The sequence below is a fragment of the Rhinopithecus roxellana genome, chromosome 12, assembly GCF_007565055.1.
Source record: "Rhinopithecus roxellana isolate Shanxi Qingling chromosome 12, ASM756505v1, whole genome shotgun sequence".
Classification (NCBI taxonomy): domain Eukaryota; kingdom Metazoa; phylum Chordata; class Mammalia; order Primates; family Cercopithecidae; genus Rhinopithecus; species Rhinopithecus roxellana.
Genome location: NC_044560.1, coordinates 26,938,706 through 26,954,816, shown reverse-complemented (window position 1 = coordinate 26,954,816; position 16,111 = coordinate 26,938,706). Strand labels below are relative to the sequence as shown.

Below are 16,111 nucleotides of genomic sequence, written 5' to 3'. Positions count from 1 at the left end.
ATCTCACTAACATTTTTATATTAATTACATGTCGAGATGACATATTTTGGATATATCAAGTAGAGTATATTATTAAAATTAATTTTCCTGTTTCTTTGTCATTTTATAAAAAGATATGGTTACCAGGAAATTTAAAATTATATATGGGGCAGGCTGGTGCGGTGGCTCACGCTTGTAATCCCAGCACTTTGGGAGGCTAAGGTCAGCAGATTGCTTAAGCTCAGGAATTCAAGACCAGCCTGGGCAACATGACGAAACCCCATCTCTACAAAAAATACACACACAAAAAACTAACTGGGCATGGTGGTGAGTGCCTGTAGTCCCAGCTACTTGGGAGGCTGAAGTGGGAGGATTGCTTGAGCCTGGGCAGCGGAGGTTGCAGTGAGATGAGATTGCGTGACTGCACTCCAGCCTGGGTGATACACAGCAAGACCCTGTCTCAAAAAAAAAAAAAGAAAAGAAAAGAAAAAGAAAAAGTAAAATCATATATGGGTCTTGAATTCTTTCCATTTGATGGTGTTGCTGCAGGTGAGCTCTTGAATTTATGGTCGGGAAAATAAAATTGCTGGCTGAAAAAAGTGAAGTAGGGGATAGCCAATCAGAATGGGACAGAACCCAATATGATCCAGGGAAATGAGAAAGATACAATGTGCAAGACCACAGCCAACAACAGGCACGTGGAACATGTTAGGATGGGTGCCCTGGATGGAATGGGAGAGGGGAGAAAAGAGGAATAAAAGAATAACAACGAAAAGATAGGAACAAAGACAAGGTACAAACTGAGAATTGCATTAACCTAGCCCTCTGCGCTGAGGCCCAGCACCTCTCCAAATCCACAGAGAAATGCTGGTTCCCCAATTCCACAGCAACAGGGAGCCACGGAGTCCACTGCTGTGGCCAGTGCAGTTCCAAGGGGCATGTGGCAGGAACGGACTGGTGGACAGAATGGGGGGCTGAGCTCCACCAGGTGGCCTGGTGACAATCACACGTGGCTTGCTGTGGGAACTAGCTTTCATCAAGTTTCTGAGGTTTAGGAGGATAGGAAGAACACCTCACTAACATTTTTATATTAATTACATGTTGAAATGACATATTTTGAACATGTCGAGCTAAATATATTATTAAAATTAATTTTGCCTGTTTCTTCGTCCTTTTTAAAAAAGGTGTGGTTACCAGGACATTTAAAATTATATATGGGCCTTGAATTCTATTTCTGTTGGAAAGTGTGGCTGCAGGAGGTAAGCTTTCAAGGGTGTGAATTTTTGTCATTTTCGTTCACTGCTCTCTCTGTCCAAGAACAAGCCTGGCACAGGCCAGAAGAGCTTAACAGATGTTTGTTGAATGAAGGAGTAGCGCAGCACAGTGGTATAGTGGAATTTGTTGTGTGAAATCAGCAGTTGGCTTAGCAGTAGAGTGGAATATAGATGGATTTTGGAGTCTGTGTGATATAGATTTAATTTTGTACACCCCTTGGCAATGCACTTCATCTCCTCATCTGTTAAAAAGAAAATGGTGGCCAGGCGCAGTGGCTCACGCCTGTAATCCCAGCACTTTGGGAGGTCGAGACAATCCCTTGAGGTCAGGAGTTCGAGACCAGCCTGGACAACGTGGTGAAACCCTATCACCACTAAAAAAAACCCAAACACACATCTCTACTAAAAAACAAACAAACAAACAAACAAAAAACAAAAATTAGCCAGGTGTGGTGGTGCACACCTGTAATCCCAGTTACTCAGGAGTCTGAGGCAGGAGAATCACTTGAACCCAGGAGATGGAGATTGCAGTAAGTGGAGATCATGGCACTGCACTCCAGCTTGGGCGACAGAGTGAGACTCTGTCTCAAAAAAGGAAAGAAAAAGAAAAAGAAAATGCTGTCTACTTCCCCAGCCACTTCTGAGAGTCCAGGTCCGGCAAAGGACAGGCACACAACAAGCTGTTGTTGTCATTTGCTGTGGGAAGCCTGGGGAGGCCAGAAAACAGTGCCACGGGCTGTTGCCGTTCTGGGAGTGTGAATGATAACTCCAAGTTAGGTGCCAGCCTGTGATCTCAAGCAGCTGCTGAGAGGTTTATCCCAAGACAGAAGGGCCCACATCCATCCCACTGCAGGAACCGCAGCCAGTTTCCCCACAAAGACAGGCAGTGGCAGCCTGGAGAGGGAGGCCTAGGGTCGGCAGCAGGTGCAATTGGGGACTAAGGGAGGTACCTCCATGGGCCACCTGGAATGGCTCTAATTTAGAAACCCCCAAAGTGACAGGGCAGGCTGTTCTGTGGGCTCCTCAGATTCCTCCCCAGAGGGGCCCTCTGCGGGCTGCTATGCTGGTGCTATGCCTTGGCGCCTCCGTGCTCGGCTAACAACCTCTGAGAGCACCTGCCCGAACGTCCTCGGGAGCCGGTGAGCGGCGGCCCTCGTTGGGACCCTCCTGTGGGCCCAGGGGGACAAAAGTGGCTCTTAATCCAGCACATGCACAATGAAGCAAGTCAAAGGATTTAGTATGAAACGCAGAAGCAAAACGTGACAAACAGCAAGCAGTAGGTGGTACACAGTTTGTAAGGGGGGCAGCATTTCCTTCTCCCACTGCTGCTGAGGTGGCAGAAATCAGTCGAATTCAATACGAAATGGAAGAGACCAAAGGTATTGGTCAGCGAATGAGGGTCCCAGAAAAGTTAAAATTAGCACCACTGGCCAGGCACAGTGGCTTACGCCTGTAATCCCGGCACTTTGGGAGGCCGAGGTAGGTCGATCACAAGGTCAGGAGTTCAAGACCAGCCTGGCCAAGATGGGGAAACTCCGTCTCTACTAAAAATACAAAAATTAGCCGGGTGTGGTGGTGGGCGCCTGTAATTCCAGCTACTTGGGAGGCTGAGACAGATAATTGCTTGAACCCAGGAGGCAGAGGTTGCAGTGAGCCAGTAGATCATGGCACTGTACTCCAGCCTGGGTGACAGAGCAATATTCTGTGGAAGGAAGGAAGGAAGGAAGGAAGGAAGGAAGGAAGGAAGGAAGGAAGGGAGGGAGGGAGGGAGGGAGGGAGGGAGGGAGGGAGGGGGAGAAAGAGAAAGAAGGGAGGGAGGGAGGGAGGGAAGGGAAGGAAAGAAGGGAAGGAGGGAGGGAGGGAGGGAAGGAAAGAAGGAAGGAAGGAAGGAAGGAAGGGGGGAGAAAGAGAAAGAAGGGAGGGAGGGAGGGAAGGGAAGGAAAGAAGGGAAGGAGGGAGGGAGGGAGGGAGGGAGGGAGGGAAGGAAAGAAGGAAGGAAGGAAGGAAGGAAGGAAGGAAGGAAGGAAGGAAGGAAGGAAGGAAGGAGAGAAAGAGAGTAGCACTGCCAAATGCTGTGTTCCAGATGCTAGTGTGATCATGCAGGTTCTGGAGAGGGTTGGTGTTGCAAGAAATAATGAAGATATTCCACTTTCAAGACCAGCAGATTTTGACCTTATTCAATCAACTCCCTTTAACCCCTGGTGCTAAAAACACCACTTATGTACTCATGCTAAGTGAAGGACCACTAGATTTTCTGGATTTAGAAAGATCTCCTACAACCCCTGAAAATGAAGAAACCTGTGCAGTCGGCAGACTAAAGAGAGCACGGTCTATGAGTGAAAACGCTGTTCATCAAAAGGGACAGCTGGTCAGAAATGATTCTCTCCTCGCGTCGTGTGGCGGGCCTGCTCCCGCCACTTCTAATCCTCATCATGACGACGTCAGGTATGGCATTTCAAATACAGACGCAACAACTGAAGGGACATTGGATGACCTGACTGTTGTAGATGTAGCTTCACTAAGACGACAGATAATCAAACTAAATAGATGCCTACAACTTCTAGAAGAGAAAAACGAAAAACGTGCTAAAAGAGAAATGGTCATGTTATTGAATTACCGTAGCTTTCTGGCTGCTTAACAGCTGGCTCTGGTTTTGCCGCTAGAGTAACATCAGCTCTCAAAAATATTGTCTCAACAGCTGGAAATATGAAAGATTTGCAAACTTCAAAAAAAAAAAAAAAAATTCCTCCCCAGAGAAGCAATGACGACTGAAAATATATTTGCATTTAGGATGAGTGATCTAGGCCGAGGAGGAGGAAGGGAAATTGGCAGTCATCTCACAGCCGTGCTCTGCTACTCATTAACATGAGGCTTTGGGCAGATGAAGGAACCTCTCTGGGCGTGAGTGTCTGTGTCTCTAGCATAGGAATGGCAGTGGTGGCTGCTCTTCCCAGCAGGGGCCTCCAGGGGCCAGGTGGGGTGACTCGGACCAGTGACTGTTCTTCAGCTGACTCTACGTGGGTGAAAACCTGATAAATAGCTATCTACCTTCCCAAGAAGGGCTGTGTTAATTTCATGTTGCTTCCCCAGCCACTTCTGATGTAGCAAACTGCCACCAACTTAGTGGCTTCAAGCAACACAAAGGTATTCTCTTGTCGTTCTGGAGGTCAGAGGTCTACAATAAAGGTGACCAAGGACTGTGTTCCTTCTGGAGGCTTCAGGGAAAAAATTCATTTCCTTCCTTCTTCCAGCTTCTAGAGGCCACCTGCCCTTGGCTGCTGGAACCTTCTTCCACCTTCAAAGCACATCCTTCCGGCTTCTGCTTTGGTCACCACACCTCCTTCCCTGACTCTGGCCTGCCTGCCTCCTCCTTATAAGAACTCTTGGGGGGCCGGGCACGGTGGCTCACGCCTGGAATCCCAGCACTTTGGGAGACCGAGGCTGGCAGATCACCAGGTCAGGAGATCACGAACATCCTGGCTAACACAGTAAAACCCCATCTCTACTAAAAATACAAAAAATTAGCTGGACGTGGTAGCATGTGTCTGTAATCTCATCTGCTGGGGAGGCTGAGGCAGGAGAATTGCTTGAACCCAGGAGGTGGAGGTCGCAGTGAGCTGAGATAGCACGACTGCACTCCAGCTTGGTGACAGAGTGAGACTCTGTCTCAGAAAAACAAACAAACAAACAAAAAAATCAATAACAACAACAAAAAACTCTTGGCACTACATCATGCTCACTTGGATAACCCGGGATCAGGTTCCTGTCTCAAGAGCCTTAACTTAATCACACCTTTTACCATATAATGTAAATAGTCACAGATTCTAAGATTAGGATGTAGATCGTTTGGGGGTGGGGTAGGGGGCATTATTTAACCTACCACAAGGGCCACAGGCACAATCCTGCATAATTTAAAGGGAATTCACTGGCTTTTCCTGGACTGTCTCCCAGGATAAGATTCCCTGCCCCAGTATCTGGCAGCAGGGCTCTTGCAGCTTCAGGTGGATCTAGACAATGTGTGTCAGGTTCCAAATTGGGAGGGGTACACATTTTATCAGAGGGCCTTCCGTTTTTAAAAGCACGCATCTTCACATCGTGCTCAGAATAGCTAACACGCATCAAATGCTTCCTCTGAGCCTGGATGACCTCATGTCATCACGAAGCAGCCACCACTGCCAATCCCATGCTACAGTCACAGACACTCGGGCCCAGAGAGGTTCCTTAACCTGCCCAAGGCCTCACGTTAATAAGTAGCAGAGCACAGCTGTGAGACAGATAGTGAGTCCAGAGTCCATCCTCTCAACCCCTCTAAAATCCTGTCTATCACCTACCCCTAAGCCCTGCTCTAAAAGAAGGAGTTTGTCATCCACACACCAGTTCCATGAACAAAGCAGTCCTTTATCTAAGGTCAGAAGCAGAGGTTTGCTTTGACAGAGAGAGGGAAGGGGACGAGGGGTTGTCCCAGGCCGTCAGTAGCAAAGACAAATGCCACTGTCTTAAGTAACGTGCCTTGGAAGACAGGGGTCAAGGCTGAATGCGGGAAAGGCCTCTCTGCCACCTTGGGTCAGCCCCTGCAATCCAGGGCTCGTGGGGCTGCTTGAAGCCTTATGTCCAGGAAGTCTCTGCCCTCTTTGGGCTCCACAGACGAATCTCAACCCACAGGCCTGGAGCCCTGCCCCGGTACCAGCCACTGAACTGGACATTTTGCATGTCATCTTTGTAAATGGAATCATCCCAGCACTCCCTGGCTGCTGTCTCGTCCCTGCTGTAAGAGGAGGGAAGGGAGTGGAGATCACAGGCTCATAACCAGCACTGTGCAGATTCAAACCCAGATCATCCTCCTGAAAGCCCCATGGTGAGTGTTCCCTCAGGCCAGGAGCTACGCCAGCACCATCTCTACCCTCTGGGGTGTTTAGATCCAAACGATGAGCTAAGGAATTGTAACTCTGCATGTTTAGGCATGGAATGGAGGCAGCCAGAGGGGTGAAGGCCAGCAAGGATCAAGACTGCTTCCTGAGCCTGGAGAAACTTCCAGGCTGAACAACCAGCACAATAACAATAGTAATGACAATGGCTGGGCATGGTAGCTCATGTCTGTAATACCAGCACTTTGGGAGGCCGAGGTGGGTGGATCACCTGAGGTCAGGAGTTCAAGACTAGCCTGGCCAACATGGTGAAACCCTGTCTCTACTAAAAAAAAATATATATATATATAGAAAAATTAGCTGGGTGTGGTGAAGGGTGCGTGTAATCCCAGTTACTCGGGAGGCTGAGGTGGGAGAATCACGTGACCTGGGAGGCGGAGGTTGCAGTGAACCTAGATCACGCCACTGTACTCCAGCCTGGTTAACACAGCGAGATTCTGTCTCCAAAAATATATATAATGACCAAATATCAGCTGCTATTTCCTGAGTGCCCCCATGAGCTGGGCATGGATGGTTGGATGGTACTGCAGTGAGGGTGGGCTCTGGAGGGGCAGAGCAAAGCTGCTGACCTCTGGCTGTTGTCTCTCTCCAGACATCCATTCAACAAACATCATCTTTGTAAATGGAATCATCCCAACACTCCCTGGCTGTGATCTCGTCCCCGCTGTAAGAGGCAGGAAGAGAGCTGAGGTCACAGGCAGTGATGTAGAAGTCACCCAGGTCCTGGGGGACACAGCAATGGCATCTCGGGGAAATAATCCAGTGCCAGGTCCCCCACAGGTATGCCCTCTGTTTACAAAAGCCTAACACCAAATAGGAATGTCCCAAACAGGTAAACTGAGGAATGATTCTTGTTATCAGAAAAGAAGTCAGTGCAGGCAACCTTTCAAGTAGAATGCTATTGTCTTTCTGGAGTGTAAAGCTATCCAAGCCTGTTGCACACGTGATTCCCAACAAGGGCTTTTGGAGGCCCCGGGGTATGGCCATGCTGGGCTGGGTGAGCTGGGCTGCCCAGGGTTACCTTGCTGAGCACTCAGGTGATGTGGTGGCCATGCCATGTGCTTGCCTACCAGGCAGGGCCTCTTCCTTGCAGGTTCTAAGGCTGGGCGTGGTCAGGCCTAGCCAATCAGTTCTTCTGTGTTCTGGGGGGGGGGGTGCGGCTATGGCCCAGGCAGAACCAGTGAGGCTCAGTTCTTTGCTTTGGGGGAAACCCTGAGACTTCCTTGTCCCTCTGGGTTTGCAGGAAGGACGGGATGCAGCCTGGAGCTGCTGGTGGCCATCTTGTCATCGCAAGGGGAAAGGCTGCCTGAGGAGGGAACCAGCAGGGAGCTAACGCGAGCCGAGGTGGAGATTGAGAGAAACTCCAGAGGGTACCACTGGACCCAGAAATCCAGCTGGACCTAGCAATGTTTCTGTTGTATGAACCAAAAACACTCTTACACCTAATACAAATTTTTAAATGAAATAAGTGACTAAAACAGTAACACACACACACACACACACACATCCCTTTTCTGAGGTCAGCTTGGTGCCACTAGCATGAGCAGCTAATGCCACCTGTGCCCATGCATCCTCTCAGCTTGCACAGTCAGGTCGCTCACACCTGCAAAATGGGGGCTTGGGCATGGGGGCTGATAGTCAGGGTCTGAGGGTTTTATCAGAGCTCTTTCCTTGGCCGGGGTGTTTTGAGGATGGCTGCTAAGATCACTCACGGAGAGAGGGCTATGGCCTCAGCAGTGAGGGAAGAAGGACAGAGTCCCAGGGCTGCAAGTTGGAAAACATCTAGGCCACTGCCCTAGAAGACGCCACCCCATAGAGAGGGTCATAAATCACCACGGTGGGAATGCCTTTGGGCTGTTAGCAGGAAATAGAGGGTGGAAGAACCAGGCCTGCCCTTGAAAACGTTATGGTCAAGGTTATGATCCACGTCCAGCAGACAGATACAGGAGTAAAAGGAAGGAAGCAGAGATGGATTGACAGAGCAGGCAGACAGTCCCTGGGGCTCCATCTCCTCCTCACGGGCTGCACATGGTGCTAGGACCTACAGACATCACCAGCCTCTGCCCTCAGCCTCCTACATGCCCAAGATGGGCAAAGAGAGAAGAAGCCGCAGTGAGACCACATGCCAAGGGCAGGAAGGAACAGAGAGGCATGGACAGCACAGATGAGGGAAAAGCGAGCAGAAGTGCAGGGGACCCGCGAAAGTGCAGGGGAGGAAAAGATGAGGGCAGAGTGGTGGGAACAGGGTGAATTAAGATCCAGTCCCCTAGGAGGCATGGGGGCGGGGGGATCCGACTTGGGGAGGGGTGGATCGGGGGTTGGGGGATAGGGGTGCTGTGTTGGAAGGAGGGTGACTCTGACTGGGGCCGCACACTCCCACTGGATAGCTGTGGCCTCTCTCGTCAAACAGCTCAGCCTCTGTTGTCCTGCAGCTGCTGGAGGGGCTGGCCCAGTGCAGGGTTTGTGTAGAGATGGTCCATCAGTCACACACAACTCCCCTCCAGTGGGGTTGCCAGGACACATGCTAGCCACCTCGCATTCCTCCCAGTGGTTTCCCCAAGCACAAAGGGGAGGAGGCACACAAGGAAGCCGGCCCGCTTCAGGATGGTCCCCCACTTTCTGCTTGGTCTGGACCAACCCCACACCTCACCGGGATACGGACTGCAAAGGCCTCCCCGGTGGTCTCCCTGCCCCCTGGCCTGCCGTCTCTCCACTGCTCTCAGAGAGGTCCTTCCAAAAGGCAAATGTGACCATCCCACCCTCAGGCAAGATCCCTCCATGGCTCCCTATGCCCCCCCAGGATACAGCCCTGCTCATAAGGCTCTTCATGGTCCTAGTGCCTGCCACTCCCCTCAGGCCTGGGTTAATTTCCATGCACAATCTCATTTAATCCTCCCCACCACTCAGTACACAACCCCATTCTACAGATGTCTTAAGTGAGGCTGGGAGAGGCTAAGTAAACTTTGCCCATTTCCCGCATCGGCAGAGTCACCATTTTCCTCATCTGGGGTCAAAACCAAGGTCATCTATGACCCCTGGCTCTCCCTCAATCAGAGTCAAGTCACAAACATCCATTAGTCACAAATGCCCATCTCTTCCCCCTTTTCTGTTTACACTGCTGCCATTCTGGGGTAGACTCTCATTCCTCACCGTACCTACCGAGCTTCCTTCCCCGTCTTTCCTGTCCATCCAATTCACCCAGCACACTGCTGCCATTTTGATCCTCCTGGAATAGCCATTTTCTATTTGATTACTCCCTGTTTAAGAACAGTCAATGGCTCCCCAGTGCCAAAGAATCAAAGACCAGACTGCCTCACGCCCTTTACCCCCAACCTGGGGGGTCTGGGAAAATAAGTAGGGAGGCTTCCCAGGGTGCCTTCCTAAGCCTCTCAAGAGACTCCCGCCTCCCTCTACTGGCTGAGTGGGACAAGGAGGCAGTGTCCCTTCCTTGGGCTCAGGGCACTGGACGGCGGGACTGGATTCCAGCTATTGGGGCCCTCATTGCTGCCATGGAGTCAGCCTCCCTGACCTGCAGAGTCCTGGCTTGGGGTTCTAATGGGGTAGACATGGTTCTTTCCACTTGGAGATCTCTGGGGGCCTTTAAAGGGATGACAGCATGGATAACGGGAGGATGGCCACAGGCTGCAGCATTCCACGTGTAAGCTTGAACTCAAAGCTGACTTCTGCACAGCTGTGGTACCCACGGATGGGTACGTGAAAATGACGCTCAGTTCAGCCAGTGAAAAGAGATTCAACTGGTCTTCCCAGACTACAGAGTTCAAGTTTGCAGACTGGCAAAATTCCTCGCATCTTTTGGAGACCACCTGTCACAGCACTTAGGAAGTACAAAGTTAAGAATGTTCCTTTTGAGGCCGAGACGGGCGGATCACGAGGTCAGGAGATCGAGACCATCCTGGCTAACACGGTGAAACCCCGTCTCTACTAAAAATACAAAAACTAGCCGGGCGAGGTGGCGGGCACCTGTAGTCCCAGCTACTCGGGAGGCTGAGGCAGGAGAATGGCGTAAACCTGGGAGGCGGAGCTTGCAGTGAGCTGAGATCCGGCCACTGCACTCCAGTCCGGGCGACAGAGCGAGACTCCGCCTCAAAAAAAAAAAAAAAAAAAAAAGAATGTTCCTTTTGTCAGCCATTGTAACCAACCTCACCTATAGACATGACCAAGAAAAAAAAAAAATCAGAAACATAAGCCATAACTGTGCATTACACTGAAAACCTGAAATTAATATCCCAGTAAATGAAGAAGAGACTACTTATTATAAGGGGATTTCCCCGCTTCCAAGCAGTCTTGGGCCTCAGTTTCCCCACCTGTACAGTACGAACTTGGGTAGGACTATATTATCCCAACATTTCTTCCTGCACTGAAATTCTCAGGTTTCATGAGTTAGTCCCAGTTAGAGAAGGGCTGCCTAGGTCACAAGGAGAGCAAGTTTTGGAGGGTTCTTTGGAGAAAAGAAACAATATCACAACTGATAGAATGAATACAGTTCTGGGCAATGTGGCAGTAACCTTCCGTATGGGGTAGGAATAGACCGGATTTGACAAAATGAACAGATGTCTTTTCCTATGGTGGGCTCAGGGCTCCTAAGTTTTGAGCATTTCCCAAGCATTACTTCACTGGTGAGGAGGCTTACAGGAAATCTGCGTATATGCACAGAACAAAGTCTGGACCATCACGCACACTGGGAACAGTAGTTATCTTTGGGCTGTGGGGGTCAGATGGGGGTGGGGCAGGCAGGACATTTCTGCCTTCATATACTTCTTTTTTTTTTTTTTTTTTTTGAGACGGAGTCTCGCTCGGTCGCCCAGGCTGGAGTGCAGTGGTGCAATCTCGGCTCACTGCAACCTCCACCTCCCGGGTTCACGCCATTCTCCTGCCTCAGCCTCCCGAACAGCTGGGACTACAGGCACCCGCCACCAAGCCTGGCTAATGTTTTTGTATTTTTAGTAGAGACGGGGTTTCACCGTGTTCGTCAGGATGGTATCGATCTCCTGACCTTGTGATCCACCCGCCTCGGATTCCCAAAGTGCTGGAATTATAGGCGTGAGCCACCGCGCGAGGCCGCCTTCATGTACTTCTACCCAAGGTTTCTTTACCCTGGCTCCACTGACATGCTGGCAGGTAATTCTTTGTTGGGGGTGCTGTGCTGTGCAATGTAGGTAGTGTAACGGCATCTCTGGTCTCTACCTACTAGATACCAGTAGCATCTTCCCAGCTGGGGCAACCAAAAATGTCTCCAGACATTGCCACATGTCCCATGGGAGGGCAAGATCACCCCTGCTTGAGAGCTACTACTCTATACTATTGAGTTTTAAAAAATTAAGATAAGCACATATCTTATGACAGATGGCTTTATTTAACACCTCAGCAAGTGTGGTTGATTTTACCTGTCCAGACGTCTCGAATCCACCTACTTCCTGCTTCTGCCATCACTACCACCTTTGTCTAAGCCACTGTCACCTGGACAACGATATCAGTTTCCAACCTGGTCTCTCCGCGGTTGCCCTGGCCCCAACAAGTCTTTACGCAGCAGCCAAAATGAGTTTCTAGAAGCATCCTTCAGTCATGTCACTCCTCTGTCTGGCTTCCTACTATCCTGAGAGTAAAATTCAAACTCCCCCCTTGCCTTCAAGGTACTCTGCCCTGCGGACGTGGATCCAGCCTCTGTCCTCTGTCCTCTGCTAGTCCTTGGCCACTCACAGTGTGGTCCTGCAGTGTCGGCAGCCCTGGGAGCTGGTTAGAAATGGAAGGCCGGGCACGATGGCTCACGCCTATAATCCCAGCACTTTGGAAGGCTGAGGCGGGCAGATCACGAAGTCAAGAGATCAAGACCATCCTGGTCAACATGGTGAAACCCTGTCTCTATTAGAAATACAAAAACTAGCCAGGCATGGCGGCACACGCCTGTAGTCCCAGCTACTCGGGAGGCTGAGGCAGGAGAATCACTTGAACCTGGGAGGCGGAGGTTGCAGTGAACTGAGATCGTGCCACTGCACTCCAGCCTGATGACAAAGTGAGACGCTGTAAAAAAGAAAGAGAAGAGAAGAGAAAAAGAAAAGAAAAGGAAAAGCAAGCAAGGGCCCAAAGCAAAGCAGACACTCAGGGCCACCCCAAACCTGCTGGACTGGATCCTGCAGGAGGCACGTGCACCTTCATGTTTGAAATGAGCAGCTGTGGCCCCACTGTCCTCACTGGCTCCTTCTCATCTGTCACTTAAATGTGACCTCCACAGTGAGGCTTTCCAAACTGGACATTTGCAAGTAGTTGCCCACGCAGTTCTCTGTCCTAGCATCTTGCTGGTTTTGGGCATAGCTATGATCACAACATGTAATCATCTTGTTTATGTTATTTGTTGCCTGTTTCTACATCCATAGCCCACATCCCCGGTTTAGGCTCTACGAAGGCAGACACAGGGCAGATGGCACCAAACACATAGAAGCCATTCAGAAAATAGTATTGGAAGGAATACTACCTATGTATATTGTGCCTTTACTGTGTGGTAGTAAGTTTTCTTTATAAGAATTATCTTCATGCAATCTATAGTTATCTTGTTTATTCTTCATGCAACCTGCAGGTGAGATAGATACTATGTACGAGAATCTCCCTTTAAAAACATGAGGAAATGGAGGCAAAGGCACATAAAGTTTTGCAGCTGGTAATTGGCAGAATCGGGGTACCTGGGGCTGGGTAGGGAGTGATCTTGCTCCCATAACTGTACCCTTTACCTCTGCACGATACTGCCTTATTTGTAAATCCAGTAGCATATTACGCATGTGAGGGATGCATAACATTGAAAGGAATTTCCTAGTGAATGCTTCTATAAAATAAAGAATTCTGCTGTTGGGAGATATTTATCCCTTGTGTGCTTTTTTGGTAAATGACATCTTGGATTCCGAATATGTTTAAGCAAAGTCCATAGATCCATATGTTCCCAAAGAGTGTTGATTCTACCAGCAGATGTAAAAACAAGCCCAACGGGGAAGATGCTGGGGCTACTCAAGTTTAGAAGCCATTGGCTGGGCGTGGTGGCTCACATCTGTTATCCTAGTACTTTGGAAGGCTGAGGTGGGAGGATCACTTGAGGTCAGGAGTTTGAGACCAGCCTGGCCAACATGGTGAAACCCCATCTCTACTAAAAATACAAAAATTAGCTGGGTGTGGTGGTGGGTGCCTGTCATCCCAGCTACTATGGAGGCTGAGGTAGGAGAATCAGTTGAGCCTAGGAGGTGGAGGTTGCAGTGAGACGAGATCACGCCACTGCACTCCAGCCTGGGTGACAGAGCGAGACTCTGTGCCCCCCACTCCTCCATAAAAGAAGCAGTGGATATTTCTGTGTCCTCTGTCAGGCTGACCTTCCCTCCTCACAGCCACCAGGTAAATCATCTTTCAGCTTTGGGGATCCAGTACCTTTCTTCTATGGCCCTTCTTGCCTGTCTTCTTTCTTGCTCCAAGCTGCCTTAGGTAGTTATTTCCAGAATTTAATATGCAGGACAACCCATTTAGATAGAATATGGGGCCTCAGTTTTGCCACTGAGGAACCTGAAGCTCAGAGAGGTGAAGTAATTTGCTCAAGGTCACACAGCCAGTTGTCAAGAGACCCAGAGCTTGAACAGTTCAACTCAGAGTGGTCCTGGTATACTGATGACCACATAAGCTGAGGCTTGCTGAGGCTGTGCTAAGAGCTTGCCTGCTTGATCTTACAACAGTCCCACTGGGCAGGCGCCATGACTGTGTCCATTTTACAGATGAGGAGACTGAGGCTCACAGAGGAAGAGTGACACATTCTCAAGGTCATGCAGCCAAGAAGAAAGCGGGGCTTTGACTCCAGAGGGGATGCTCTATTATGTACTGGCATTCTGCTTTCAGCCTGGTGCAGTTATTTATTTATTTATTTATTTATTTATTTATTTATTTATTTATTTATTTGAGATGAAGTTTTGCTTTTGTTGCCCAGGTTGGAGTGCAGTGGCACAATCTCAGCTCACTGCAAGCTCCGCCTCCTGGGTTCAAGCAATTCTCCTGCCTCAGCCTCCCAAGTAGCTGGGATTACAGGCGCCCGCCACCACGCCCAGCTAATTTTTGTATTTTTAGTAGAGACCAGGTTTTGCCATGTTAGTCAGGCTGGTCTCGAACTCCTGGCCTCAGATAATCCACCCACTTCAGCCTCCCAAAGTGCTGGGATTACAGGCGTAAGCCACTGCGCCCGGCCGGTCACACGTTTTAAATTTATAAACCAGCCCTCGTGGAGTTTCACGCGGGCAGCCAGACGTCACGGTTTGATGGTTCACCTCTTATTTTCGTTTTCAATGCAAAGAAAACAGAGCAGCTTGAGAAACCCATGCTGTGGTTCCCACAACACAGGCAAAACACTAAAGCAAGCATACAAAATAAACAAATGAAAAGGTTGTTTGTTCACCTTCAGCCCCGTCTGGTCGAGTACCTGCTGCCATGACCCTTGAGCCAGGGCAGTGGGGTGGGAAGCTCATCGTTTACTTGGACATGACAGTAACCATCAGCCCAAATCTCTTGCAAGGGAGTAGAGCCAGATGGTTAGGAACTGAAGCCTAGGAACGAGGCTTTGAGTTTTTAAAATGAGAGAATCCAAAAGACAGTTTAATTTTAGAGCTTACGAGTCCTTGGACATGGTTCAAAAAGGCTTTTTGCTACACGTGTTGCCACATGCCACCTGGAGGCTATCCTGTCACTTCCTCAAAGGCATGAAGGACAACTTCCCATCCTACTGCAACCTAGAGCCCCACCGAGCTCAGTCACAAACCTGGAGAGGTGGGTGACCTCGCAGATGACAGCAAATATCAGCTGACAAGTATGACAGGTTTATAGTATGCTGGGTGCCGTCTATACACCTTACACCTATTGACTCATTCCATCCTCACTGTAGCCTGTTAAGGCTGGTATTAGCACTCCCATTTTAAAGATGAAGAAACTGAGGCTTGAGGCACTAAGTAACTTGTCTAAGGTCCCACAGTTGGTAGAAGAGGGATGCGAAATCACTCTTGGAACCAGTGCACACAGTCTTCGGGAAGGACAGGCTCTTACTCAGCCAGCAATGGATTCTCCATCCAGTCTGTGGGGGGGTCTTCTGTATTGATCCCCATCCCACAAAGCTGATGACAGCATGGTGCAGTGAACAGAGTCGGGAGTTAAGCAGACCCAAGTTTCAATCCCAGCTCCTCCATTTTCTAGCTGTATGACCTTGGGTGAGGGACTTGACCTTTCTGAGCCTTGGTTTTTGCTCTGCAGATAAGAACAGCACCTTGCCTACAGGGTTATTATAAGGATTAAATTAGATAATAATAGCCAACATTTACTAAATGCTCCCCGTACTAAAGGCTCTGTGAGGGAAGAAGTACGGCCACTGTCTTCATTTTATAGATGAGGAGCTGAGCCTCAGAGAGGTTAGGTCACTGATACAGAGAAACATAGGCAATCATGGAGAAGTGAGGGGCTCTGAGCTCTAGCCCCTAAGAATGCATCCGCTCATATAATTAAACACGCACCCAAAACAACCAGCACAGTGTCTATAACACCATAGCTCCTCAACACACAGCCAAAATCATTATCTGGAGGGCTTCCAGGGAGACAGAACCTGATCACAGAGTGCCTGTCTGGTTCTGCCCAACGCCCCATGCCTGCTGGATGTCTGCAGCCCTGCAAGTGAGTACTGGTCTCTGTTCCCAGCACGGTGGGCCCTGTGATGCCAGGCACATGGCCAGGATCTGCCCGGTGACTGAGAGTGCTTTGTCCATAGGTTAGAGCTGGTCGTGCTGACGATCAGGAGACAGCCCCGGGACCAGACTTTGACCCCAATTAGGTTTATGCTTAAAAACAGACTGATGGTAAATGCTCGACAGTTGCAAAGACTCAACCATCCTGCTAAAGCCAGAAGAGACTTTA

General features: G+C 49.6%; 1 protein-coding gene and 1 pseudogene across 3 annotated transcripts in view; one reads left to right on the top strand and one right to left on the bottom strand.

Annotated features, from left to right (window-relative positions):
• Positions 1-16,111, bottom strand: part of TMEM51 (transmembrane protein 51) — a 68,693-nt gene that overhangs the window by 27,069 nt on the left and 25,513 nt on the right. The window lies entirely within an intron of this gene.
• On the top strand, positions 3,388-3,891 carry LOC104667586 (annotated as a pseudogene).